We start from the raw sequence: 25,849 nt of genomic DNA on the forward strand, positions 1-25,849 counted from the left end.
CAAACAGTAACCCGGAGAGAGAAGGTGGTTGCCCTGAAACAATCACCGCCATCACCACTACACACACACACACACACACACACACACACACATACACACACACACACACACACACACACCAGACATCTCTTGGGCAAGTGTATTAAACCTGGTGAGGTACAAAAGCTCGAGCACTAGGAGGGAGACTGAAGGTTTGTGTCTCTGTGCTTTCATTCATTCATTCAGCACATGTTTTTTGCGTTCCTATTTTGTGCTGAGATATAGAGGAAGACAAAATTGGTTGGATCCTGTCCTTATTAAGCTTGCAGCTTTATGGGAAAATTAGATACTGAATTGTGGTTGCAAATGTCATGAATATTTCAAAATGGGGCAGTAAAGAGGAATGTAGGATATGGTAACAGGGGACCTTAACCTGGTCTTGGATTTCAAAATACCTCAGTGACTGGTATAGGTTAATGTGTGAGGAGTGAAGAAGGAAATGAGTTATAAGAAATGTGTTCTAGGGCTGAGGCTGTAGCTCAGTGGTAGAGCACTTGTCTCGCATTGGTGAGGCACTGGGTTCGATCCTCAGCACCCCTTAAAAAAATTACAGAATACATTAAAAAAAGAAAGAAATGTGTTCCTGGAAAAAGGAGACAGCCACAAGACAGGGGAGAATGTGACAAGTGCTAACTTATGGACTGTTCCACACAAAGAACAGTTAAGAACTAATTGCTGAGCACCTACTATGTGCAGCACTGCTCTAGGCACTGAGAATGGAGCAGTAAACACAACAGTCTAGAAAATTCTGTCATCTTGGAGCTTACTTTTTAGGGAAACTATCTCAAGAGAAAAAAGAAGTGTTGAAAGATTTTATGTAAGCAAGTGCACAATCAAACTTGCATTTCTTGACTCATGGTACTAATACATCTGGGAGGGGTTGTTTGTAGTAAAAAAAAAAAAAAAGGGAACAATAACAGAATCCCTTTTTAAGTCAAATCTTTGGTCAACTCATTAGTTATATACTGCTTTCTCCAAGATCAAACTTTTATTGAGACTTCATAGCTTTTACTTAAAGATAACAAACAAGTCGTGCATAGTTATCTAAAGCTTTGTGTTTTATACTGATGGAGACATCATATTTCTGAAATGAATACTCCTGGAATAACATGTTTAAGGAATGCTTCTTGATGGGCAACTTCCTGCAAATCTGCTCACAGTTACTCTCATTACTCCTAAATCCACAGATAAGAAATGACAAACTATAATATGTTTGGTTAAATAGACCATCTGCCTATTCATGATATGGACATTAATTCTCATAAATGGCTACTTTGGCTATGTAAAATGCCTGATTTCCTTTCATGATGTGTTCATTCATAGGCGATCACTTTTCTTTCATGTGATTTTATAATATACCATGCAAACTTGTTTTTCTCAGTGTAGATTTTAAATTATTTAATGATAAATTTATATATAAAATGTTTATATGTTAAATAATTTATATGTGAAGATGTTTCAACAAGGTCGTTTTGGTATGCGAAGTAATAAAAAAATTTTTTTTTGATGAAGTAAACATAGGGTCTAGAAGAATTTGAATTTGTAAAAGATAATTATAGGGATCAAAACATGAAATGGTAATTAATTTTAATAGTCTTAAAGCAAGAGATGGTACTACCCACTGACCTTGCTCTCTATTCCACAGACAATATTAAACCTCATGGCTCTTGCACATCTTATAGCTAAAACTCATTCAGAATTTAGAATTTTTGTTTTAGAAAAGTAATATGGTGGATTTATTTTCTATTATATAACAGAATTGACAATATGAAACTGCATTTGGTGATTAACCATGTTAGGATTTCTTCCACAAAACTTCTCAGTGTTCAGAGTAAGAAGGTAAATAAAACATATAAATCATTACAGGTTAAGTTTTTTTTTAATTTATATATGATAGTGGAATTCATTACAATTCTTATTACACATATAGAGCACAATTTTTCATATCTCTGCTTCTATACACAGTATATTCACACCAATTCGTGTCTTTATACATGTACTTTGGATAATAATGATCATCACATTCCACCATCATTTATAACCTTTCCCACTCCCTTTCCCTCCAACCCCTCTGAGCTATCTAGAGTTCATCTATTTCTCCCATGCTCCCTCTCCCTATCCCACTATGAACCAACCTCCTTATATTAAAGAAAACATTCAGCATTTGGTTTTTTGGGATTGGCTAATTTCACTTAGCATTGTCTTCTCTAACTCCATTCATTTACCTGAAAATGCCATGATTTTATTCTTTTATTGATGAGTAGTATTTCATTGTGTATATATGCCACATTTTTTTTTTATCCATTCATCTATTGAAGGGCATCTAGGTTGGTTCCACAGTTTAGCTATTGTGAATTGTGCTGCTGTAAACATTGATGTGGCTGTGTCCCTGTAGTGTGCTGTTTTTAAGTCCTTTGGGTATAGACTAAGGAGAGGGATAGCTGGGTCAAATGGTGGTTCCATTGCCAATTTTCCAAGAAATCTCCATACTGCTTTCCATGTTGGCTGCACCAACTTGTAGTCCCACCAGCAGTGTATGAGTGTACCATTTTCCCCACATCCTCGCCAACACTTATTGTTGTTTATCTTCATAATAGCTGCCATTCTGACTGGAGCGAGATGAGTTCTGATTTGCATTTCTTTAATTGCTAGTGATGATGAACATTTTTTCATGTATTTGTTGATTGATTGCATATTATCTTCTGAGAAGTGTCTGTTCAGATCCTTGGCCCATTTATTGCTTGGGTTATTTGGTTTTTTGGTGCTTAGCTTTTTCACCAACAAGACTGCTTTCATAGCTTTCTGCTTTCTAGGTTTTATGCTACAGATAAGAAATTGTGGTCCTGTAACAGAATCCCAAAGGAATTTTGGAAAATTTTCAAGTCTGGCCTGTGGCATTCAGACCAAGAAATGATGAATATGTCTGGAAATACTAGTCACCACAGCAGAACACAGGAGTGTCTTTTGTTTCCATATCATGTGACGATAGGTGGCTTGGTTAGTGGGGTTGCTTTTAAATAAGGTGTGGAAATGAATAAATGAATGGATAAATGCAAGTAGGGGTGAAGCAACAGTCACGTGGTTTCAAATTTAAACAACTTCTTCCTTTCTTAGCAACTCCTTTTCCATTCTTAGCAGCTTTACTCCCAGAGAGGGAATCTGAGAGTAGAGGAACCCAGACCTTCCCCAGCCAGAAAAATGCTTCCCTGAAGTTTCCCAACTACTGAGCAACAGAGGAAGAATCTTCAGAAGGACAGGCCAAGCTCATTCCTTCTTCAAGGCCATTGTATCTGTTGTTCTCTCTAGCCAGAAAGTCTTCCCCATTTTCTCCTCTCATCTCATCCTTGGAGGGGCCTTTCCTAGCTACCCAGCCACTCTACCCTCACTTGGCTTCATTTCCTTATCACTCTTGAAATCTTGTATGTGTTCACTCCCTGTGGATCTGAATCCCATGGATGCCTGTGTGCTCCATTGGTACAGGAACTTTTTTTTCTCTGTAGAATCCTTAGGACCTAGGATAGTGACAGGCAGATGGCATTCAGTAAGTATATATTAAATGAATAAATGAATGAATGTTTCCATTATTGTTTATGGATAATGAAGCTTACTTAGCCTATGTCTAAGGACTGAATTATCTTTTCATTAGTAACTTTATTATAAATTTAGATAAAGGTAATGATAATATTGTGAAAAAGGTATTAAAAATTTTATAAAAATGCAAATAGAAGTAATCTTCTTCCTACTCTTGTCATATTCACTTACCTACTCTTGTGACTCCTACTAACATCTGAGTCTTTCTTTCTCAGAAAAAAAACCAGAAGAGAGGGGCAGGGATAAAAGACTGAGATCATAATTTCTTTTTCTTTTTTTTTTTTGTACCAGAAATTGAACCCAGGAATACTTATCATAGAGCCATATCCCCAGCCCTTTGTATATTTTATTTGGTGACAGGGTCTCGCTAAGTTGCTTAGGGCCTTGTTAAGCTGCTAAAGCTGGCTTTGAACTTGCAATCCTCCTGCCTCAGACTCCCAAGCCCCTGGGAGTATAGGTGTGCACCACTGCACCCGGTTGAGATCATAATTTTTTTAAACAATTCTTTCTTCTAGATTAATATGCACATGCTCTCTCTCTTTCTCTCTCTCTCTCTCTCTCTCTCTCTCTTTCTCTCTCTGTGTATACCTAGGTCTGTGTGTGTGTATATATAGTGTGTATATATGTATATACACACAGATAAGTATATATATGTATATATGTATTTATCCATCCCTGAGAATATTCTAAGACATTTACACATTTAAATTACACATTAATATTACATGTTACACATTTAAATGTGTAATTTTAAAAATTTTTGTTATAGTCCCATATAATATTACAATTACTGCTCCATTCAATGTTCAATTTATTGAGTTATTTCCATTATTAGTAAGTTATGTTTTGTTTCTAAGAACTGGCAAAAAATCTATTGTTACAATACTGTTTTAACATTTAGTATGTTATAAAAACTTTGGTATTGGCATACAAATAAGTGTCTTCCTTGAGGGTTAACTCTATCTTGCAGAAAAAAAAATTGCTTCTATGGAATTTTCTCTTTGACAGGGATCTTGTTGAAAATTAGATTGACTATATACATGTATGATTGCACAAACGGTGTGACTCTGCTTCACATACAGCCAGAGGAATGAGAAGTTGTGTGTCATTTGTGTACGATGTGTCAAAATACATTCTTCTGTCATGTATAACTAATTGGAACAAATAAAAAAAGAAAAGAAAATGGACTCTAAGAAAAAAAGAAAAAAAAACTAGATTGAAAAAATTTCAAATCAAATAGAAGACAGAGAAGAAAGAAAATAGCATTGCTGACACTTCTTATGAAATAAGGAAGGAGGATAATAATATCTAATATTTGTTGCTTATAGTAATATTATATCAAATAACCATGAAAAGGCTTTAGTGGAAAAAAATCATTATACCTAGCTGATTTAAACAAAACCCAAAATGGATGAATAGTTTGTTATTTTCAAAATGGGAAAATAAGGTAATTAATTTCAGATCATTTGACACATTTTGGCTTTCTAAAATTAAACTTATCAGAGAAATAGATTCAGGAAGAAATTTCACAAAACAACATTAATTAAAATGATTGGGAAAGGCAATGCTATAATAACAGTTGTAGATTAATGAAACTGAAGAAAAGTTGAAGTAGTATTTTTTTTTTTTTTTTGCTTTGTTCATAACTGCAGTGAGGGGATTTTTGTGGAAATGAGAAAACAAAAACAAAAACAAACACCTTACTGTTTATTAGGACCCTGGCTAGCCACAGCCACCAAGAAATTCCAGAGCAAGATCCCTTCATATACAGTGTCACTGCCTCTGATCGGAACAAGCCTGCTTTTGCCGGGCTTGCCCTGTCTTGGCCAACAACTGATTCCAGAAAGTAACTGGGGAAGTAGGAGAAAGATATGTACATGAGAAACACAGGCGCGCATGCTCACCACATTCTTTAAATATTTTCTCCGGGCTATCATCATAACCTCTGTCTTATCTGGATTAATCCTTTTTCTGGTTCGCTTTGATCCCAGTCCCCTGTTAGGCCCCTCAGATGCTGAATAAATTGTGAAACTGTGGTGTCAGGATTAGAGATAAAAGGGGAGATGTAGACCATGTGTCATCAGCATGCTGATCTCAGGGTGAAAATGCTTCAGCTTTTCTTCAAGTTATCTTATATGAACTTTGAACAGGTGGGTGTTTGTCATCAGATCCTAGCGGTTCTCCTTGCATGGCTTGGCCTGGCAGCTGGAGAGCAGGGAAGAGGGGGACCTGGCCGATGTTCTTCCCCTGGGACCCTCCCCACAGGGGCAGCCTTGCGGGTGCCACAGAGTGGAGGGGCAGTAATTCCTCCTACAGAATGCAATGTAGGCGACTAATGTGCCCCTGTTGTAGGATTACCATATTACATGGCTTTGAAACCAGACCCATCATGTCCCCTCAGATCTGGCCTCTGAGCCCTCTGGGCAGTATGGCATTTTTGCAGCCTGTTTTTACTACCATTCTAAAGGCCTTCATTCAGTATGTCCTCCTCCTTTGAAGCCCACTTCCCATCATCATCTACCAACCTCAGGGTTATTTCCGTGCATCTTTGAGGCTTTAGCATGGGGGCTGAAGATTTTCTTTTCTGGTTTGCTGTGATCCCAGTCCTCTATTAGCCCCTTAATCTGTGATTCCCTTAATCTGTCCCCATCCTTGGTGATTTAATACTCAGCATTGAAATCTCATCCCCCTGGAGAGCTAGAATTTTCATGGAATAGTGGTGGCTTCATTGTGGTTTATTACTGGCTTCCCAGTACTCAGCTCATATTGAGCACTCAGTAAATGTTCATCAAATCAATTAATATCCCAATAGTTTGATCTCTTGTAACAGTTTTCACCTTAATTTCTGATAGTGCTTTCTTCTAATGCATTAAGAAATGAGAGGTCGTCACATGTACTACATCCATTTCTTTCTTCTTTATCCATTCTTCTGTACAGTGATTCCCCCATCTACCTGTGTGTCAGAGGTCATATCACAACATTTGGTCAAGGACAGACCTTATAGATGACAGTGGTCCCATCAGATTTTATTGCCTGGTGACATGGTATCCATCTTAGTTTGTATAAGTGTATTCTGTGATGTTCACACCGTGACAGAATCACCTAATGACATCTTTCTCAGAATATGATCCTGTATTTAAGTGATGTTGGACTATATTCACATCAGCCAAACAATTTAAATATATGCTGTTGACTTCAAAATGTTTTCTTTTTATGACCAAGGTTCTAACAATTAGACAAAGAAATAAAAGAAAGGCAGGCCACTCACAGATTATTATCATCTCCAGGTACAAACTAAAAGATTTTGAAGAATGAAATTATTTATCTTTTCTATTATAGCATTTAACCAAAGGTAAGAGAGCATGGGATGGTCCAGAGCAATCCAAAAATAGTGATTTTACCTGAGTTGCTTTGGGCCAACTTAAAAAATGTTATCTTGACCAATGGAATTGTTTGAACCAGCTGTACCTGATGGAACAATTTATAGATACTCATTCTGAGGGTTTTATAGGAAGTTGAATAGCATGTAAATCACTGTCCTTTACATTCAAATGCATTGATTTACATGGTTTCCAAGTTAGCTAATATTATATTTGTTTCTTATTTTGTGATCATAAAATGTGTAAGCTTTGGCAGTTCCTCCAGTTCCTAAAACTAGCAGAGGAAAAGAGAAGATGAAAGGGAAGACACACTCTTCTGAAATCCTCAACTCACAAGCTCCTTTGTCTAAGTGGCCCTTTGTGCCTGTTCTCATGGTGGCTAACACATGGAGAGAAACCAAATTTTTGTGCAGCCTAATAACATAATGGGGAAACCTTTACAACTTTACAATTTTCTGAGAAGTTGCAAATATCACTTTACACCTCACATTAATATATCTTCATTGCAGATCAAATCATATTGAACTGTATTAACTATGCTTAGTGTTATTTGTGTTCTAATTAAACTAACCAGCATCTTGCATTTCTTCAGAAAAATTAAATTTCTAAAATTTCTTTTTATTTTAATGTCTACATTCAATTATCAATGGGTGCATTTAATCCTCTTAAATGATATCATATTTTTGTGTGTTTGGGGAATGAAGCAACAGCTTCAAAACCATCTAAAAAATAAAAATAAAAACACCACAGACTCATGCTCTGCTCTTGTTTGCTTCATGAGCAGAGGTAAATTGCGGTGGGGATATTGGCAGTCTGTGGCATGCGGAAATCATTCTCTTCTTGCCCTGGGAAGGGTCACTGGATGAGTTTACTTAATCTGTGGCCTTTTTCCCCAAGACTTTTTCAAGGCACCAGGCACCATTGTTCCTTGCAGCAGAGCTCTCTTCAGAGCTCCCTAGCAACTTGGCTGTGTCTCAAGTGATGTAGGATTCTCCAGCTTCATTCAGAAAAGTGAAAAAAGCAAGTGGAAAGGAATTTATCTGATCTTCATTTCTTTGTTGTTGTTGTTGTTTATTTGTGTCACATATTGCTTTTCAGGTGGTCCCAAGAGTAAATCACATATTCCTATTGAGGTTGTAAATTTTGTTTTGATTTTCCATTCCCTTTCCAGCATGCAGTACTTTTCTTTAAATTCTGTCACAGTTCCTAAATGAAGGCAGTGCAGTGGCCCAGTTTATTTCTCTGTTCAGCAGCTGTGGTCTGTTCTGAACTGTGGCAATCCAGATGTTATTTAGACATTTCAGATTAATATGCTGGAGAAGTCCCTGCTAGAATCTGTTGGAGCTAGGTATCCCAAGATGCTGATATAAGACACAGTCATATAGGGCTGAAAACTAGTTCCAGTCTAGAGCCAGCCTCACATGAGAGAAGGGAGTATAGAGACTTTTTTGACTCAGGAGGCTGAGGCAGGAGGGTTACAAGTTTGAGGATAGCCCCAGCCATGTACCAAGGCCCTGTCTCAAAATAAAACATAAGAGTGGCTGGGGGAGGTAGCTCAATGGTGTAGAGCACCCCGCTGGGTTCAATACCAGCACCCTCACCCCTACCCCTGCCCACACACGCAAAAAAAATTGGTGACATGAACCCATATAGGGTCCAGAAGAGGAGCAGTTCACTCCCTTCTGTTTATCATGCACTATTCTAGGTGCTGAAAGGAAAGGGATGAACTTACTTTCTAGGGAGAGAGCTGGGTGGGATCATGGGAGATGCCTGTCTAAGGACATGCTGTATTTTCAGATAATATGACCTTCAAGTGAGGGGTTTTGAAAATTGACTTGAAATGTACCATTCATAATTGCCTTTAGGCTTTTAACCAAACATAATGAAACAAATTTTATCATTTTATACTTTATATTTCAGTTAAGATTTGCTTTCAAAAGGTAGTCATTTTTTTTTAAGAAGTGTAATTTCAATAATCTTAGCCTTAATGTCAAATGAAAACACCCTGAAATTCTCAGGCTGGTTTTATAATTTAAAGTATCAAAACTGTCCTCTACTGCACATTGACAAAAGATATTATTAAAGTACATCTTTAAAGTGATTTTTCTAATGTACAACACCAATTATTCTGATCTGTGCAGAGAAGTGATAACATGGTATTTTTATTTAAAATGGATCTTGTAAGTTGGATAATTTAAGTAAATAAATATACCCAGTACATGAAATTAACTTGTATACATAAAGCCTTGATTTCTGAAACTGGTTGAGACTCAATCAGTGATAACATAATTTAAAAATAGAACCTGCCTTGAATATATCACAAAGGAGACTCATGATTTTCCATCTTTCATCCAGCAAATATTTATAAGCCTACTATGTGCCAGGTACTGTTCCAGGGCTTAGGATGCAACTGAACACAATGGATACTCCAGTCTTTGCATTCCCTTGCAGGTTTTGAGTGAAAGTCCACTGTAATTTGTATAGCACTGAACAGGTTATAGAATCCTGTCACAACCACTGTTACTTTTAAGTGCCCCCAAACCTATGAAAAAGTGTAACAATAATAGAAACAAAGAACAAAAAGAATTTTTTTTTTTTTTCAAATACTGGGGATTGAGCCCAGGGGTCCTTAACCACTGAGCCATATCCCCAGCCCTTGGTAATATTTTATTTAGAGACAGGGTCTTATTGAGTTGCTTAGGGCCTTACTAAGTGGCTGAGGCCTTGCTTTGAACACACAATCCTCCTGCCTCAGCCTCCTAAGCAGCTGGGATTACAGGTGTGCACCACCGGGCCCAGCACAAAACAAAAATTTAATTAACATGTATTGAGTGTTTACCATGTGCCAGATCCTCAAAAACTGTGTGTATCAACTCCTTTAATTTTTAGAGCCACCTTGAGAGGTATATATTGAAGATTTATTCTTTCAAAATAAGGAATTTAAAAATCCGTTGACTAAAAAGTATTTGCTTTTGTAGAAATTCTCAGGTAGTACACAGGATATTAAGTACTGAACAATTAATTGGTAAGGTTTTCTACATCAACTCCCAATGAATTCCAGTTGGAAGTTAATTTAATGGTGCACTATTTTCAGAGGGGTGTAATAATCTGTCATGCAAACATGGGTTTATTCACATTTTGTTGTCTTAAATATTTAAAGGTCTTAGAAACAAAGCAAGAGATTTGCTCAGAATGAAGGAATCTCTTCATTTAGTCAGCACAGTTCCTTCTCAATGTGGGATGTCTATTGTCACCAAGATATTTCCATTTGAAGGGCTTGGGGCTTTAATTAAGTAATTGCATTTCGAGGTCTGGGTTTCCCAGTTACCAGTTTGAGGAACAGCTCTTCTGCTCAGAACACCATCATGGGAAGTTGTCTTTTCCTGTTGGAATGAGGTGTGGGGAGAAAATGAAACCACTACTGTGCTTTCCCATAGCAGGTAGGCCTTCTTTTCCAGTTAATTAGTGTCACGTTTTTACACACTCTGAATTTAGGATGCCAAATGAGATGGTTGATTGTTTAGTAATCACTAGAGTTCTATTTTTTTCCCCTAAGGCATAAGTTGTATCTTCTTTAATGGGAGAAATCTGTTTTAGTTTCATGATAGATGCTGACAGTTTATATCTTACTAAAGATACACTCTCAAACTTTGAGTTAAAACATGTACAGTACATACAATTCTTGGACATTGTGAGTGAGATCTGTATCAGCTACAAAGACTGATTTTTAACATTTGAGTACATGAATTTGAATACCTACATTTGAATTAAAACGTGGTTGCTGATAATGTCACTTGCCCAGACTTGTCGATGGTCTTAATTATTTAAATATAGACACAACTTTCTTTTATTATACTCCTTATAAGTCAAACAAATATGAAGTGCAAAGCTTTTAAGACCTCTAAAATCTCTCCATCAGATGTATGCTGCTGTGAAAGTAGAAATTGCTTTCATGGAGATTTGGAAGGGAAAAGAATTTAAATAACGATGTGATTTAGTGTGCAGTTGGCAAATCAGCATACTTAAAATACATGAATATTAAAATAAAGAATGCAATAAACATAACTACTGACTTTCTATTTATTGAGCACTGACTTTTAAATAAGATATTTTTTTCATTAAAATTTCCTTCATAAATGTTCAGAGTTCCTCCTATTGTTATTTTTCCAGATCACTGTTTTTGAGAGGCATCTCCTACTCCTAGAATTCACCTGCATATTTAAATTGGCATAATTACTATAAAAAGACTTTGGGATACCTTTGGGCTGAGTATTTTAGTTGAGAAATTTTATGCATAAAACGACACCTGGCTAATAAAAAGAAGCAAAATGGCATTAATTCAGTGTCTATTAAGTGTCTCTTTACTGTGTGTCTCATTTAATCACATCACCTCGTCCTTTCAATTTGGAACAATAGCTGCACTTTGTTTGGCAGACAAGGAAACCCTGGTTCATGCAGGTTAAATGTCTGCCCGAAGTCACAGAATTTGTAGAGCAAGGATTTGGACCCAGATTCCTCTGTATCAAAAGTCTTGGCTGTATTTCCTCATCTATACTGCCTGCACACACCAAACTACCTTTGGAAAGATTAAAAAATAATAATTTTCTTTTTTTTTTTTTTCCTAATAAAGCATTCAATCGCTCTTTCACATTTTGGAGTTTAATACAGGCTTATGGACATCCCAAACTACTGCCTTCTTGTTGAGCCATCATTCTCAGTAAGAATTACACAGAGAAGTTGGTATTATTTAAAATTTCTGAGGCTTCAGGCTGAATAGACCACTTTTTTGATGTAAGGCATAATTCTGATATCTTTTCTTTTTAAATATTTAATTTTTAGTTGCTCGCCTAGCACGTGTGAGGCCTTGGGTTCAATCCTCAACACCACATAAAAATAAAATATATAAGTAAAGGTATTGTGTCCAATTACAACTAAAAAATTTTTAAAAATGATTATTTTTATATTTATTTCTTCTCCTCCTTCCCTCCTTACAATTAAATTGAAGTGAACTTTTAATTTTTTAAGATTAATTGCCATTATCTAATCTATTTTGGTTAAACAAGTTAACACTTACTAGAGGGATTGAAGAGGAGTGACATTTCCCTCTAAATTGAGATAGTAGATGTTACAAGCCCAGTAAAAGGTTGTTAAGAAAATGCAGTTTACAGCAAAAAGTAAATTTCTCTGAAAAAGAAACACTTTTATTAAAGTAACTTGGCCAACTTTAAAACTGATATGGAGGAGCTGGGGTGCCCTTAGAGGAAGAATGTTTGCCAGGCTTGCTTGAGGGCCTGGGTTCATCCCTATCACTGCAAAGATACAGAAATAAAAACCCCTGAAGTATAAATGTTGTATGTTTTATGTTTGCCTTTAGTCATCCTACATTTCCTAGCATCAAACTGCGTTCTCATGGTCAGGGCCCTGCAGTCAGTCCTCTTTGAACCATTCTAATTCTAATCTACTTCTTATGGAAAAGAAGGTTTTACTTACTACATTGAAGTGGACATTGGTTTCTTGATTCTAAAACATGTTCTGTCTGGTGGAGCATGTTTCCTTATAAGAGAAAAAATACAATGTGGGCCAGGCACAGTGGCACACGCCTGTGTGTGTAGCTCCAGACAGAGGCTGAGGCAGGGAAATCGCAAGTTCAAAGCCAGCCTCAGAAGCAAGGTGCTAAGCAACTCAGTGAGACCCTGTATCTAAATAAAATACAAAATAGGGCTGGAGATATGGCTCAGTGGTCTAGTGACCTGAGTTCAATCCCTAGTACCCAAAAAACAAAAACAAAAACAAAAAAACAAGCAAACAAAAACCATAATACCTCCTTGTTAGGTTTAGAAATAGGTTATAAACAAAGGACTCTGTGAATGTTAGGAATCACAGGAACATGCAGACCAGATAAAGACAAAGACAGACTTTGGGTGATTTCTACCTGTTCTCAAATGATCCCAAACTGTGCACCTTCCATCCACATTCTTTTTCTATGTTAAGGAGTCCCCTATCCCCCTTTTTTGGTAGTTATTGAAGCTTTAAAACATGATAGGAAAGAAATTCTAATTTTCAAAAAATTTAAAGAGAGTTAAGATAAGAATATTTCACAAGAGTATCGGTTGATTTAAAGAAATGAATTTGAAAGTCATTCTTCCGGTATTTAGCACTCACTGTTCAAGTATGGATGCCTTGAGGAAGGCTGGAATATTTCTTATCCTTTTGGGTCTTTATAAGAAGCAGAAAGCTTTGGTTAACAGCAGAATTTCCCTTATTTAGGTAGATGTTACACTGAAAGTAATAATCCTTTTGAAGTGCAAATTTTTTCATTTAAACATATTAAGCTGGAAGAATTCAAACATGTGTAAAAAGCCTTTTATTTCTTTGGTCATAACCTATTATTTAACTTTTGGATTCCAGTTATCCTATCATGTGTATGTTTTCAGTTTCAGATTTCTAGAGCTGTGTAGCTAAAACAATCCAATCCGTAGTGACAATGTTATACCAAAGATATCAGCACCCATTGCTCTGATGGTACAAGCTAGGCTCTTATGTTTCAGGAAAGCAGTGAACTAAACATTTTGGATTTTTGTGGTGAGTTTGCAAATAGTATATGTACATTTAAATATGTGCAGAGACATAGTTTGTCTCTGAGGCAATTCAGTCAGTACTAATTTAACAAAAGATTGGATACTTTAAGAAAATTGGAATGAAGCACAAAGGAACCAGTTTTTACCTAAACTTCAGGAGTTGTATATAATTTAAGTTTTATACCTTAATTTTTGTGTCATTTGGCAAGGATGACAGCTCTGGGACTATACTAGCTTTCCTTTTCTTTTATTGGGGGAAATTCCCTAGGACAGTTCGAATGAATAGAAGCCCTATAAGCCCATCATCAGCATGTACCCCTAAAGCACAAACCCCATAAACATTTTCAAACATTTAATAGAAGAGATCATTAACTGTGTTTAGGAAGAAACAGAGCTTATGATTCGAAGGTAATTAACCTAGGACTTACTCAAGGGTCTGTTCTTCTTCATTCACCTCGCATTATATAGCAAAAGAAATTAAAATCAACACTTCCAAAGAATAATAATATGCTATGCTTTTCAGTAGAGATTCTGAGACTCCAGAATTACGTGCATTTCCCACCAGCATCTTTAGCAAGCATCTTTTAGCAAGTACTGATGTCAGCATGTCTGGATATGAGTGAGGGACTGGAGTGCACCTGCCTTGGCACCTGAGGATGGCAGAGTGTACATTCCCAGGACAAGTGGCAGCAGCCAGAGATATTTTTTCCCCCCTTGGAGATTACACAGCCTGCCAGAACTGGGCTTCTGTGTGTGTGGGAAAAGATAGGTTCAGAGAATTAGACTGATCAGACTGGTTCCTTGACAGCCACATTCTTCATTATTACCTCTCCCCTCTTTTTACCTAAATGATAAGACTGGTTTTTGAAAAGTTGTATTCTAAAAATGATGGATATGTTCAACCCTGCACTATACCTTGACTTTCACATCCCCTTGAATCCTTTGTGCATTTCTTCTCTGCTTTTGTACTTCATTTTATTATATGATTTATTCCATTCAAAAACCTGCAGGTCTGTGTTCCTGCAGAATGCTCTAAGATCATAACATAATGTGTTGAGCATTCTGGGACATTCTCCCCAGGGTCCCACCACCATGCATTATCACTTGGACCTACATGTAGTTTTCGGTTATTGGGAAAATAATGGAGAAACCAATGTTCTTTCCTTCTAGGGCTTCTCAGAGTTATTCTGATAATCCTAAATTATTTCAACCAAAAGTTATGAAAATAAAATGCATGAGATAATTGTCTTTTTCCCCTTTGGCCATAGCTATAAAGAATGGACCAAATTAGAATATATTCTAGGTTCCATTTCAGTCAGTCTTACATGTGGTGGTATTTCCACTTAAGGTGTGAGTGGCAGGTGATGTACTACTCAGTAATAATTTAATAGTTTGAAGACTTTTGAATTAACAAAACTACCCAATCTTCTATTAAAGCTGATGTCCATACCCCAAACTACATATACTAGCAGTTACGAATGTTTTAGTATATATTGCTGCTTTCTACAGCTACAACTTTAAAATGGAAATGCATTTATTGGTACCTTATGATCTTTCAACTCTGAAATTTTAATCTCTTTCCCACAAAGAAATCTAAAACCAGTTTTTAGGAGTTCATAATCACCTATAATTCTCCTTTTCCATTTTTCTCTTGAAAAGTGGTCTTTGGTCTCTGGTTCACCTGTCTAAAGAGAGATCATAACATTGCAACCATAAAATTTATTTCAAGTGTTCATTTAAAGATTTTAATGAATTTTGATATTCTTATTTCTACATAGAACATGATTTTAGCTGTTTTGGAGCATTTCCATTTGTAAAATAGCCCAATATAATGTCAAATTAAATGGAAATAGTTGTGGGCCAAATTCTGTTGGATTATTATTTTTAGCTTACTCTTTTCTTCTTTCAAACAGTGCTTTAAAAATAACTACCAAAAAAAAAATCTACCTCCAGCACCATTTTCTTCTCTCAGCTTCACACAGGGCTCTCTTAGAGTAGAACTGGTGTCAAAAGAGGTTCTGAATATATTAAAGACTTGCTTACAGTTTGTAGCTACCATAGGATGTAATGGTTATTATATTCGGCATCAATTCTCAAACTTGAGCTTGAGGCAGAATCACTTGAATGGCTTCTTAAAGGCACTGGATCCTACCTCAGACCCTTGATTTAATAGATCTTGGGGTGGAGCTCAAGAATTTGCATGCTAACAAGTTTCCAGGCAATGTTGAGAACCACTGCTCAATGGTAATGTCCACATTCAAATATAATGCACATACATATGTGTGTGTGTGTGTGTGTGTGTGTGTGTGTGTGTGTATGGTATATACCAATAAATAGTCATCTCTTAGTATCCTGCACTGGGAGAAGCATTGATTCCATGAACCCTGACCACCCGCAGAGAATAGCAAACTCCCTTATGTAAAATTGTGTATTGTATAGAACCTATGCATGCCTCCTTATACTTGCAATGCCTAATACAATGTAAATGCTATATAAAAGGTTGCTATACTGTGGTATTTGGGGAATAATAACAAGAAAAGTAGGCTATATATGCTCAGAGCAGATGTAATTTATTTCCAATATTTGGATCTGCAGTTGGTTGAATCTGTGGGTACAGATGGCTATGGAGAGCCAACTACGTATATTTTTAACATCACACAATACAAGCCAACTCATTGGTCTAATCGTGACTGTCCTCCAAACCTCAGGGGACACCGTGGATAATGATTCTTTGGAAGACACCATGCCAGTAATGTCTCTAAAATGATTAGTCTGTTGGGCAAAAGCAAAATAATGAAAGTGAATTCAGAGAACACAGTAATGGAGGTGACAGAAATGTGAGTGTCTAGAGGACATACTGTCTGGCATCCCAACACTGCCCAAGGACACATTTCTATGGCTTTAACTAACTTGCAGAAATCTGCCATGAGTTGTGATCTGTGTATGAAAGGGGCGACAGCAAACACCAGGACCAAAAGAAGCAACATTGGATTACCTGTGGGTGTTATCTTGTTTAATGCAGTGTTTTGAGATAGATAATACTACCCTCATTTTTTTGTGTGTGAGAAATTTAGATTCAGAAGAAAAACAGAACATGCACCGTATCATAAAACTATTACATGATAGAATAGAGATTCAAACCTGTTCATCTGTTCCCTAAACCACCACACTTTCCATAATGCTGCATTTAGTGGAAAAGAAAGAAGATTTTACCATTTATATTGTCCATACCCCACCCACTAATAAATATTCTTGCCACTTTATTTAATTGTTTTTACTATATTAACAGCATATTAATGTATCTTGATTGTTAAATATTCTTGGAATACAATAGTATACAGTGTAAATGTATAGAAATGTGCATTGTGTGCATATATATATATATATGCATATATATACACTTTATAAAATATAGTCTATAACATAAACATGTAAAGTATACAGAATAGTGTATGTAGTGTACAATATATTCCATTCTTTCTATATATTTAAAAATGTTTTTAAATCGAAATGAAATGCTACTACACATTTTTCTGAGTTCTGAGCTGAAATTAATGGTAAATAGGGTGTTTGCTAAACCCCACCAAATAATCTAAATAAAATATTTTAAGTGATTTATAATGACTCCATCAGGCAATGAGTAATATATCCAAAAAGAGTTCTTGTGGGGAAAATCAGATTCAATCTTTGTAGCTTACACTGTGTAGAAATATCATCAGTATGGATGCTGACTGCGTCTTAAGGCTCTCAATGACCATATACTTTCAATTGCTTAGCGTTTGCAGGAAAACCATTTCCCCCTAAAAAAAAAAAAAAAAAAAAAAAAAAAAAAAAAAAAATCAGCAAAAAAGAAAACTGGCCAAGGGCTAATTTGCAATTCAAATAAAAAGATATTGTTATGTAAGAAGTCAGAATAAGGTATTTTCATTGCTTTCTGAGTTTCAGCTTGTTACTTGTAACTGTACATGTGTTATAGACTTCAGTCCCTCAGTGTAAAAAGCAAATTTTTTGAGTTTTATAACCATATTACAAAATCATTTTTGTAAAAGGCCATACAGTGACTACCTATTAAACTAATGTCAGGATTTTAGAGAAGGAGTCTGACAAAGAAACCCATCCATCTCCTCTTCTCAATAGCATTTGTTACATAAACATCAATCTGCAAAGGACAAAGCTTGGGTTGTTTGGAAATGGCTCCAGAAACTCAATGTTTAAAACACTTTCACTTGTATTGAAAAGTCTATCTATTTTTGGCATGTTGTGCTTTTACTTTGGTTAGTTTCAAATTTGTTTTGGAGAACAACAAATATCTTTTACATGTTTTCATAATTAGATAATGTAATTAGATACCTTTATGTAAAGCCAGTTATATTTTTTCCATTTCAGTGACACCCTAAGCTAAGAAAAATGGCAAAAACATATTTGAGAAGAATAGAGCTGGATCTTAGAGGGAAGTGGTCTAGGAGCATGGTCTCTCTTTCTGGATATCCTCGCTATAGATCAAGGTCTGAGGACCTGACTATAATGGTTGGCTTTCCACAGATTATGTGTGGAAGATGTCAGGGAGCCACTTCGAAATTTTAAAAAGTTACCTTTAGGCTTATTCTAAGAAAATTATTTTTAGGAGTTCATTTTTTAAATTGTGTTGACCAGTAATATGAAAAAGAACAGGTAAATAGATGTCAAAACAAGCAACTCCACTTAACCAACTTAGTAGCCTAATGTATAAATGCATTGCCTGCTAAATAATGTTAAGGCATCAAGGAAATTATATAATTGGGGGGCAGTCTGTAATAGCAGCTTCTTTTTACACTTTCATTTTTGACATTTTACCCTTAGTTCTGAAGCAGTTCTGCTGAAACAACAACAAAAGGAAACCATACTTTTCAAATAAATATTTCTTATCCACAGGCTTAACCTGTGAGTGTAGCTTTCACTGACAAATAGGTGAATTATTCTTACATATTATCTACAACACAGAAAAGTATATCAAGATGCTGAACTCAAAATATAGTATTGATAACTTGAAAAGAAATGATCAGTTACTGGATCCTAGTAGTTATCCTGATGCCACGAAACAGTAAACAATATGTATCTAGAGCTTAATTTATTATTTTAAAAGTAGTCACTTACTCATTCAGTAAAAAGTTACTGATTATACACTGATCAGTTTTAGGCACTGATCTGGACACTCAATATTATAAATTAGTAGGTTGTATTTCTGAAATTCTGAGTATATATATATATATATATATATATATATATATATATATACCCTCCAGATCTCCAGCACTAAGATAAAAATTGTCCTTCACAGAGTGGCCACCTTGGAGGGGCTGAGGCTGTTCCAGCATCATGGCAGTGTTGGCTTCCTCTGTGGCATCCGGGTTAGGTGACCTGAAGGAACATGGTCTAATGAATGTCACCAGCCAATGTTTCTAGCTTGGGTGTATTTTTAGTTATACGTGTTATCCATGTGGCTTGGCTCTAAACTTTAAGGTTTTTCAAAAAGCAAAGTTTCTTTAAAAGAATAATGGTTTTAGCTGGGTACAATGGCACATACCTAAAATCCCAGATACTTGGGAAGTAGATTGCAACCTCAAAATTTAGAGAGAATATAATATTAGTTTTGAAGACTACTTGCACAGATTTGTTCCATAGAAGGTTCCTGCAAGGGCAGACTGTCCAATTGGGGGCAGTCCCCATTTACCATGTTGGTTTGAACATTAGATCATTAGTGTGCAATTACGTACTATCTAGTACATGTGATCACATCACGTATTGTAACTCTATTGTGTACATTCTTCCGGGTAGAATGGGTTGTTTTAGTTTGCCTTCCGCCAGGGCCAGAGAAAAGGCCCATTTGAAAACCTCCAACAGCTGACTTTGAGGATCCCCAATTTGCTATAATCACTTAATCCTTTTTAAGAATAAAATTTGCCAAGCTCAGGACTCAACCACCTGATATTACACGCTTCCAGGTAATTGGTACGATACTCAATGAAGAACTGCATTTTTTTTTTCTAACAATTTGGCCATGCCTGATAATCTCCTGGCCACATGGCATTTGTAATAACTACATAACAAGTAGAATTTTAAAAGCTTAATTAGAAAATTGTATTAAAATGTCACTATTTACTTAATCTACAGAGATGGCAAATGTATTCAAACTTTTTTTTTTTTTTTTAATTCTAAGGACTCACAATCCCAATGCAGAGATCTTCACATGGACAATTTAGTAATGTCAGTGTTTTTCCAGGTTTGAGAGATTGTCCTTCCCTTTGTATGGGTATAAATATCTGGCAGTGCTGTATTGATCTGCAGCTGCATTTCTGTGGGTGAGGAATCAGAACACCGAGGGGTGAGGCACCATGGAGTCAGCATGTCACAGCCTCGACCTCTATATCCTGGAGGAGATTCAGACCTCCACAGGGACAGGAAGAGAAAAGAAAAACCAAGCAGAGGAAGAAGTGAAAGTAAAATGATATATTTTCATAAAGTATAAATGTGTAGGTCCTGGGATAGTTAACTAAGGGAAAATTAAAGACTTGGTGTGTAGAAGTCATTCTCTGGATGCTTTGGCGTGATTAAAGGAATGAATGAGCAAATGGAGTAAAGGATCACCGGGGGAAATGTCACTCGAGGTGACAGGGAACAAGATCCTTCCCACACGACCCCTCTCTCCTTTAATACATGTAAAGTCAGACAGGCTCAGATTGCTGTCTCCTCTTTGCCTTTCTCTTCCTCCCCATCTAAGGTTTAAAACTGATGGAGCTGATCCTTGCAAAATAAAATTGGAGGGAACCCTGAAGATTATCTAATCCATGTCCCTTTTCTAGTGATCTTAGTGAAGCCAGTGATCTTAGTGAAGTAAAAATAAATAAATAGCTTGGGGAGCCCAGGCAGAAAGATTTCTGTGGTAGCACAGCTTCACACTCAAAATCACCACTTTCAGAAAATGTTCATGTAGAACCCTATAGGTTAAATTCAGTTCTGATTACAATCTGGACCTCCTAAAGAGGGAGATTCTATAGTCAGAATATCCGTAATTCTTCCTGTTCTTAGACTCCACTTCAAAATTGTGATCTCTATGGCACTGCTATAGAACTGCTCTGAAAATTATATTATCCCTACATTTGACCTAAGTTTGTGGATCCTTCGGTTGACTGACATGTCTGTAAAAATAAGCTTAACACAAATACCGATAATAGGTAGTGCTTTGCATTCTATTGCTTTATTTTGGTTTTGGAACAAAATCAAGTCCGTACTTTCCTTAATCCTTATAGAACCTGAGTTCTCTTATCTCTGGTCACTTTAAAACTATAGTTCACGTTGTAGAAATTCCTCCTGCTAAGACAACCAATGTCTTGAGGGCTCTTAGTGTTTATTATAAGCGATCATATTTCCTTAGAATAGGGCTCAATCTTTATAACCAGTTAGTTATCACCTTACAGCAAGACTCATTCTTCTTTCTTGACAGTTCAAAGTCTAACCACCCGCTTCCTAAGTGCTGCTGAAAAGACCTTTCCCTGAAATTTAGTCTTTAGGGCATCCATTGATTGAGAAAGGCCCCGTTCAGGGTCAGAAGAATTGCATAGGAAACAAAAGCAATCCTCACAAATAAGGCCTCTCCACCCTTCCACCCTGCGTAGGTGGAGGCTGCCCATCTGAACAGGTGGGCCCAGTGGTGCATTTCAGTTCTTGTCACAGGAGAAGGAGACATGTCCTTGAAATTGCTTTGCCTGATTTTCACCTGAGTTAAGAATGAGGACACTGTGAGAGAGGGAAACAGTGGGGATTTGGAGATGTTTTGATTTCTTAGCTGTGTGCGATGCCTTTGTCTTTGGACCTCAATCCTATAAGCAGTAGCAGTATTTTTATAGGGCTTCCCATCTTCAATAAATTGTATAACAGTAATTAATTCTCACAGCATCCATTTGACTAAAGCATTATTATCCCTGTATTATAGAGGAGAAAACTGATTTTCCAAACCCCACAAAGAAAGTCAATGTCGGAGTAAGGATTATCGCTCAGGAGGGTCTAAAAGTCTAATCTCAGCTCTGAGATGCTTTTATATTTTTAATTTTTTTTTTCTGTAGGAACAAATGCAGTGGGGATTTACCAGGTAAATTTACTAAGGATATGTGAGCATGGATGGCTGCTCTGCCCTCGCTGAGTCTTTTATGACCATATGCCAGGGTAAGCTGATTAGATGCAGTTTGTTTTCAGAGTTCTCTCAAAGAGATAAAAAATACCAGAAGAATTATTAGAAGATGAACAAAATCAAAAATTTTGGTCTTCTCATTTCCATATAAACCAAGTCAAGGTGTGGGTTTATTATTTATGGAATAGACATATTCTTGTTAAGATCAGGTAAACTAAGCTACTTAGTTCAAATTATTTTTCAATTATAATCACTCATTTAACTGGAGGTCATTAATCTTAATCCTTAACACTGTAATTCAGCCAAGAATCAGGAACTAAACCAAAGAAATATCCAGCAGTCTAAAAATATCTCCCTGAATTCCATAAGCCAGCATGCATTGCCAATGTGCACTGCTCATTGGAAAACTGCACAGAGTTGATTTACCACTGGCTTAGATGTGGTGATCATAGATTTGCATAAATTTGCCAAGAAAAGGAATAAAATGAGACTAGATCAAATCTGCTAGAGGCCAATACACAGAAACCCAAAGCTGACACTCTGAGAGCAAGGGCAGAAACAAGAAAAAAAGAAAAAGCTATAATAAATACATAAAAATGCAAAAAAGCTTGTCAATCATAGTCCACTATTCTTCTGAAGAAGCAAGTCATTGGAATGCTGCAGGTAGATTTTAATGCCAACGCTACATTACACCTTGTGTCATGATTCCAATTCATAGTGATAAACCTGAGGATTTAATTATTTGATGAATGTTTACTGAGCTCATGGGACAATGGCAGTATACAAGACCGACAGAGCCTCTGCCCTCATGGAGCTGATGATCTAGGATGGAGAAACCAGTATGCACCAGTATACACCAGTACACAAGAACATGCATGTCAGAGCAATGTCAGCTTGAGAGAAGTGCTGGGAGGGAAACAGCATGGCAGAAGAGCATGACAGTGGGACAGGCTCCTCCAGAGGCAGGTTCAAGTGTCAGAGGCATGCAGGTACCTGCAATGCGACTCCTGTGTGGCCCGAAAGGCTTTAAGCTGGGGAGTGACAGGTCTGTTTTAAATTCGTGAAAGGCAACTGTGAGTTAAAGGATTGAGGAGAGGGGTGCAGTCAGCTGATCTCTGAAACTGCCTTTAACCAGGATGGAGATGGAGAAGGATCTGTGGTTCAGTGTCCTCTGATGAAAACAGGACAGTCTTCAGAGAGTAATAATAACAAGGTAACTAGCACTTACTGAACATAGACCAAGGGCTTAGGCATTGGGTTCTCTCACTTGATCTCTACAGCTGCCCTGTGAGGCAGAGGCCCCCTCATGGTCCTCACTGTGCTTCTGAGCCAAGCATGACTTGAAGAGGGAGTGACATCTGTCTATGGCTTCACGACTAATAAATGGCAGACCTGGGGTTGAAACCCAGTAGCTTGAGTCCAGAATTCAGGTTCTTAGACTTCAGATAATTGAACGAGTATTTCTCATTTCCTTAACTATATCTAACAGATTTTTGAAAGACAGATAATTTAGTTGGGGCAACTAGCCTCAAGAAGTCTGATCAGGGTGAGCTACTCCTTATTCTTGTGAGTGAATCAATAACACGATATGGGTACAAGTCCCTGCTTTGTTTCTTTTTAACTGAATATCCTTATTCTCCTAAACATCTTCCAGCGAGGTGTTATTGATTGTACTGCATTTCAATAGTACATGTTGATTGTAAGGGGGAAAAATGTGTACATTCTGTTAGAAGGCAGGTGCAAAACAATTAAAGAAAAATCAGTACAAAAACACTCCAAGAGCTTGGCTTACCCTATTCAGACTTGAGGAGCAGACCACATTCAACACAAGGCAATTTAAAGCAATGAATACCCTGTTTTGCACTGACAAAGGGGCTGTGTAAATTGAGAAATGTGAAGGAATGCCAATTCGGAAATTTGAGCTTTACAAAAATATTTTGGTTTAAATTTAATTAAGGAGCTTTGTATTCTAAAGATTAAAGCATGAAAATAGTTATCTTCCTAGGAAGGATGTTTCTCCTATTAGTGCTTTGAATAAGAATGGCATCTTCTCAAGTGTACATACAGGATTTCTTTCTTACAACCATGGGCCTGTTAGAGCAAGAGCAAGAATCAACAACAGTGGGAAAGTAAAGCTGGGGGCACAGCTTTGTTAGAGGCCAGGCTAAGTGAGGAGAGCAAGCCGGAGGCAAGGAGGAATGTGGAAGGAGACTCCAAAGAAAGAATAAAATGCTAACCTAATGGTGGTGGTGGCAAAAGAAGAAACTTCTTGGGAAAGCTAGGCTAAGAAAATGTTTTTAGTTAGTGGGTATACAATGCAAACAAGCTAGAAAAGTTGGTTTGGTTTTTTTTCTGCTTATTTTGGTTTAGTGTCATAAGAAAGCATTTTGATAAGGTGGGGATGAAGACACGTAATTTGCACTGAAGACTCCCTCAGAGAGGAGAAAGGAAGCATTCTTGAGAATATAGGAGTCATTGCTCAAACTAATCCTTATGAAGTAACTAATCCTTATGACATAGCAACAGAGATGTCCCTGGCAGATTTATTACCACCAACGGTTACTGTGTAGAGGCCAAGAGGAAAGGGGACATGATGTGGTAGAGAAAGAAGGCAAGCTGGGAAGGTGAGATTGGCTAGGGTCACTTGTTCCTATCCCTGCTCAGCTACAGCGTCCTGTGCGTGGAAACTTGTTTTTGAAATGTAAATAAGTTTTGATACATAGGGGCCTTCTATGAAATTGAAGGCAAATTGTGTTTGAGTTCTGAAACTTGCAAGATAACTGTCACTTTTATCATTTATTTAGTAAGCTGGATACCTTGAAATTGAAGGACTATTTCAGAGTTTAAGTCAAGCGCTCCCTTATTTGTTAGTGTAGTATTTTTTCATTCATTTGATTTGTGGATTCATTTTCATTGCCCTCTAGTATCATGGCAAAGCATTTTCTCTTTCTGTTCTGGGTCCCTGGGACCCAATGTGAAGATCCTTCTTTGATGTTCTCCCTGTTTACAGGAAAGGTGTAAGAGAAGCACCCGTGGAGCATGTATTAGTTGACTCCTCCAACCTTTGTGGAAATATTACTAGGATTTTTGTTTTGGGGGGTACTGAGGATTGAACTCAGGGCTGCTTTATTTTATTTATTTATTTATTTATTTATTGAGACAGTGTCACCTGGGATTACAGGTGTGCACCACTGTGCCTGGCTACTAGGAGGTTGAACATCACACGTACATTTATTCAAGAGATTTTAATTGAACACCTGCAATGTGGCAAAGCACTATTTTAGGCCCTGGGAATAAAGTGAAAATAAAGTCCTTGTTCTCATAAAACTTCTAATTTACTGCAGTTAAAAAAAAAAAAAAAAAGGTAAATGGAGGCTATGGGTATAGCTTAGTGGTGAAATTCATGCTTAGCATGTGGGAGGCCTGGATTCAATCCTCAACACCAAAACCAAAACAGATAAGAGAACAAGATAATTCCAGAGAATATTAAGTGCTTCTTAAAAAAAATAAAAGAAAGAAAAGAAAGGTGTTATGGTTTAGAGTAATAAGGATGCTACTTAAATTAACCAAGGAAGCAGGCCTCTCTGAGGAGCGAATTTGCACTGAGACCCAGACAACAAGAAGTCTCTATGCAGGTGTTTACATGGCAGGGGGTGGGAGTGTATGTGCGGTGTCATTGGCAGAAGTACTAGGAGACTGATTTGGCAGTGCTCCTGGAACAGAAAGGCCAGTGTCACTGGAGTGGACACATCATTTCCCATTTAAGCATAGGGCATAAGAGATTTTTGCCCTTTATAGCCCAAACCAGATGTCCCTCACTGACTTTTTATCAAATGAAAAGAGTAGAATTTAAGTAAACTTAAATTATCAGGAAACCCTAGGACATCATGTTTTAGCATTTTAAAGGGTAGAAGGGTTCTTCAGGGTATTTGCCCCTCCAGCACTCTCTGAGATAAACATTTGTGATGAGTGTGTTGAAAAGAACATAAGGTTTCAGTCAATCCTTTGACTAGAATGCTACCCTCTCCGAAAAGGAATCGCAGCATATCACTTGTTTAAATGCCAAGAATCAGTAAATATTACTATAAACAAGTATT

Source organism: Callospermophilus lateralis, chromosome 4 (assembly GCF_048772815.1).
Source record: "Callospermophilus lateralis isolate mCalLat2 chromosome 4, mCalLat2.hap1, whole genome shotgun sequence".
NCBI lineage: Eukaryota > Metazoa > Chordata > Mammalia > Rodentia > Sciuridae > Callospermophilus > Callospermophilus lateralis.